At 44.1% G+C, this 4812-nt stretch overlaps 1 pseudogene; it reads right to left on the minus strand.

The window, feature by feature from the left end:
* Positions 1-4030: 4030 nt before the first annotated feature.
* LOC126471648 (5S ribosomal RNA) lies at positions 4031-4148 on the minus strand (annotated as a pseudogene).
* Positions 4149-4812: the final 664 nt, after the last annotated feature.

Raw genomic sequence — 4812 nt, forward strand, 5'->3', positions numbered from 1 at the left:
GATGAACATCAACAAAAGCAAAACAAGGATAATGGAATGTAGTCTAATTAAGTCGGGTGATGCTGAGGGAATTAGATTAGGAAATGAGGCACTTAAAGTAGTAAAGGAGTTTTGCTATTTGGGGAGCAAAATAACTGATGATGGTCGAAGTAGAGAGGATATAAAATGTAGGCTGGCAATGGCAAGGAAAGCGTTTCTGAAGAAGAGAAATTTGTTAACATCCAGTATTGATTTAAGTGTCAGGAAGTCATTTCTGAAAGTATTCGTATGGAGTGTAGCCATGTATGGAAGTGAAACATGGACGATAAATAGTTTGGACAAGAAGAGAATAGAAGCTTTCGAAATGTGGTGCTACAGAAGAATGCTGAAGATTAGATGGGTAGATCACATAACTAATGAGGAAGTATTGAATAGGATTGGGGAGAAGAGAAGTTTGTGGCACAACTTGACCAGAAGAAGGGATCGGTTGGTGGGACATGTTCTGAGGCATCAAGGGATCACCAATTTAGTATTGGAGGGTAGCGTGGAGGGTAAAAATCGTAGAGGGAGACCAAGAGATGAATACACTAAGCAGATTCAGAAGGATGTAGGTTGCAGTAGGTACTGGGAGATGAAGAAGCTTGCACAGGATAGAGTAGCATGGAGAGCTGCATCAAACCAGTCTCAGGACTGAAGACCACAACAACAACAACAACATAATCTACTTGTTCGCTTACACGTACTATTTGCAAGATACTGTGTGTAAGTAAAGTAGGATGTGTTTTAGACTAAACTCATATATACGGTTTTAAAATCAACGTAAAGCTTGTGGAAGAGAGTTTCTTTCAGATCGATCTTGGAGGGAAGAATTACTCGAATGTCTCAATGAGAGTTGTTCTTTTATCTCAAAATCCACTGTAGGAGCAAAAATTTGCAAATAGTAGAAATTACACATATGCATGATTTGAGACATATGAATTTAGTAAATAATGAAAATACTCCTGCAAGTGCCGGAAGAACGGCCTAGTAAACTGTACCAGTAGTCCTGAAACAAGCTGGTGGCCCGCCATTAACTGCATTTGTTTGCCAGTTCACAGGTGAGAGTAAAGCAAGGGTATACATGGCGTAATGGGCATAAGTGCAGATGTTTTTATATGTGGTACCTTAATATGTGCACACATCAGTGCTGTGGTTGTTTTTTCTGTTCGCCGAACAATCTTTCTGCAAAACACGTCACAAATTGTACGCCCTAATGTTTTCTGCACGGTCATATTCCTCCACTAAATGGACTACCGTACAGTGTAAACTGTTACTGATTTGTTTGAGTGATGGGGATGCTAAATGCTATACCACCTACTGCACTCCCCTGACTTAAGCCCTCGTGAGTCCAACTCGATTTCTAAACTGAAGGAAACACTTCCCGGCATTCGCTTCAGAACTGCTACAAACTCGTTGGGCAATAGACCGCGCCGCTCGAACTGTCAACACAACTAGCACTGCTAAGAGTATCCTACGACTTCCACATCGCTGTCAACGGGTTATACACAATGCTGGTGACTACTTTGAAGGTCAGTTAAAGTTTGAAACATGTATCTATTTCGAACGAGCTGTAAATAAATAGTTTCCACTATTGAAGTTCCAACCCTCGTACATAAAGGAATATTCAGAGACCAAAACTCGAGATTATCACACACACACACACACACACACACACACACACACACACAATGAGGCACCAGAAGCAGCGGATGACATTTTATATTCAAGGAAGACGAAGATAACGAGCGGCTGGACTGGGAAAAAAAGGAACGAAAGAGTAAGGACCTCTTGGACTGCTTTTGGGAAATTGAACAGGCTTTTAAAAACTAAGTTTCCACTATTGCTGAAAGAGAAAGAAAAAAAACATCACTGTGTATATCCAGTTTTGATGTTTGGCAGTGATACATGGGCTTCTCAGGTGAAAACCAGCCAAAACCTAAAGGTTTCTCAGTGAACTATGGGCCGAAAAATGATGGGAATTACAAGAGAGAGAGGAAAAATGAGAAATGGGTCAGGAAACAGGATGGAGGGTATGACATACATGAGCGCAGCGAAATTGAAATACAGGCGGTCGGGACGTGCACGAATGGTTGTTGGACAAAGAAAGTTCTTGTGTGGATTTTGAGAAGGAAAATAAGACCGAGACGACAATCAACGTCAGTTCACAATCACGCTTTTAGAATCGCTGTAGCACGATTCTGGCCTCACACGGATAATTATCGTGCTGTAAGATTTCGGGGAAGACATCAAGCATAAAGGGATTCTAGCGGTCCGCAATAAGATTCATTCAGCCCACATCAGTCATGGTACCTTCCATTACTACTACAGGTCCCATGGAAGGCCATGAAAATATCTTCCATGGTATAAACTGCCCCGTTGGCCTGCATCCGGTGTGTGGTGTAAGTACGTACCGAGCGGTCGTTCGCCAGGATGATGGCGTATCGCCTTACCCGGACACAACCGTCGACATGGTGTAACAAGGAACATGATTGATCCAACCAGCCGACCCGTTTCCATCGATCCACCTTCTAATGTCGATGACCCCGCCCACTCTACAGTCGTAATTGATGACATCATTGGGTCAATATGAGAACAAGTAGGAATTGCTGCTGTGGAGCCCCATGTTCAATAATCTGCGCTAACAGTGTGGTGCGGAACATTTGTGCCTGCACCGACATTGAATTCTGTCGTCATATCTGCCATGGAGTGGGGAAGCCTCCTGCCTCCCTATTCTTCCTTGATGAGCTGTGGACGTCCAAAACTTGGTCCCTGAACTCACGGTTTCACGGTACTTCAATCTCTATCCATCCATACACGCTCACAAGAGTATCACGCGAACTGATGACCAGCTTCGGAGCCTCCGAGATTCACGTTCCCCGGTGCCGGGCCATAACAATCTGCCCTTTGTTAAAGTCGGTTTTGTCGGTGGATTTCCACATTTGTGGCTCGTATCGTCGCTTGAATGATACTCTGCTCATCACTTCTTTGCTTGTATATTTTCTTTGACGCGTCAAGTGACCGTGACGTCACCAGCCTGCATTGAATCTCACAGTGGGCAGTGGTGAAAATTTGTGGTTCATCAGCGTGTGCTTCTCCCGATGAAAATAGCGACTGAGTATCAGCAAGCACAACGTGATCCTAGATAACAAACTTCAAAATAAAATTCTGTCATCAGTTGGACAGATATTTTTATTTCGCTCTACCAGTTTCGACAAATTAATTTTTCTTGTACTGCTTTTTCTCATGGACGTCTGGAGACCAAAGTGATCGTGTGAAGCCCATTGTTTACTGTCTGTGTCGACACAGCCATCCCCGATTGCTAAATAAAAACTAAATTTTGCAGCTCTGTCGCTTTCAACTCAGGGTATCTACGAACCATAATTCGTAGGTGATAAGTCATCTACTGATCTTGTTGGCCGTGGTTGACCACTACCAGGCAGATTTTCAATTTTTTGTGTTGTCCGAATGCTCAAACGTTCAGATGACATCTATGTGATTTACGCCAATCCGGCGGGCAGCTTCTCGCACTGGCAACCCTTCTTGCCGTAAAGTGGTTATGCGTTCACGGTCTCAGCTTGAAATGAGCCATCGAGGCAGGCTGACAGGTTCAACAGCGTACAGAAGCCACATTCTTCCGTTTATGAGTGGAGACACGACTCACCCTGCTGAGCTGCACTACGAACGCAAGTTCACTTTTTATCCGGTAATCATTATGCAGGTGGTTATACATAGCGCTTTCCTGTGGTCAAAGAGTACTGAGAAAGAAGTTTTCTAGGAAATAAAAAACAAATCGTGCGAGTCATTAGGATGGTGTAGATTATTTTTTGTGCAAGAATGTAAGAAACACGAAATCAAATATTAAAAACTAAACTCCTACCGAACAGGCCATACGGAGGGGCATGTGGTCAGCACACCGCTCTCCCGGCCGTATGTCAGTTTCCGATACCGGAGCCACTACTTTTCAATCAAATCACTCCTCAGTTTGCCTCACAAGGGCTGAGTGCACCCCGCTTGCCAACAGCGCTCGACAGACCGGATGGTCACCCATCCAAGTTCTAGCCCAGCCCGACAGTGCTTAACTTCGGTGATCTGACGGGCACCGGTGTTACCACTGTGGCAAGGCCGTTGACGGGGACTTAATCAATCACAAATAGAAGCAAGATTTCCTGCTTTTCTAGACCGTTACCCTATTTACCCTGTCTTTGTTTCTTACCCCACACCCCCCACACTAGGGCGCTAACATGTCACGAAGGATTGGCAACAGGGACATCCGGCCACTCTCTACCACTGACACTGCTGTTGCATCTTAGTAGTATTTAAAGAAATTCAACACAGTAACTGCGAGACACACATTTATTCACAACATCCTTTACAGTTATAGTTACATCATACAAACGCGCTGTAGAGGGCAGCACACACTACAGTTTTCTATACGATGCCACCAAATTCCGTGAGAGTCTCTTACCCCCCAACATCCTCCACAACCTGGTCTATCTCAAGGGGATGCACAGCTGCAACGCACCCCGTATCTTAGTTCAGTTGCCGAAGAATGATGAATCTTGTTTCCTTGTCTCTGTCATGTCACACCTTTTCCACCACTGCCCTCTTCCACCAATACTCTGTTCCACTAGTCTCGTGGTTTTATATCTTCCTGAAGTACAACATCTTCTCCAATTCTTAGCTCTCTTCCTGAGGGATATTCCTTCATCCTGTGGTATCTTCTTAGCAGCAGGAGGTATTCATTGTCCATCTATACCAAATGTCCTCATTTACCTTTTGTCTCATTAGGAAGTC

The sequence above is a fragment of the Schistocerca serialis genome, chromosome 3 (assembly GCF_023864345.2).
Source record: "Schistocerca serialis cubense isolate TAMUIC-IGC-003099 chromosome 3, iqSchSeri2.2, whole genome shotgun sequence".
In the NCBI taxonomy this organism is placed as follows: domain Eukaryota; kingdom Metazoa; phylum Arthropoda; class Insecta; order Orthoptera; family Acrididae; genus Schistocerca; species Schistocerca serialis.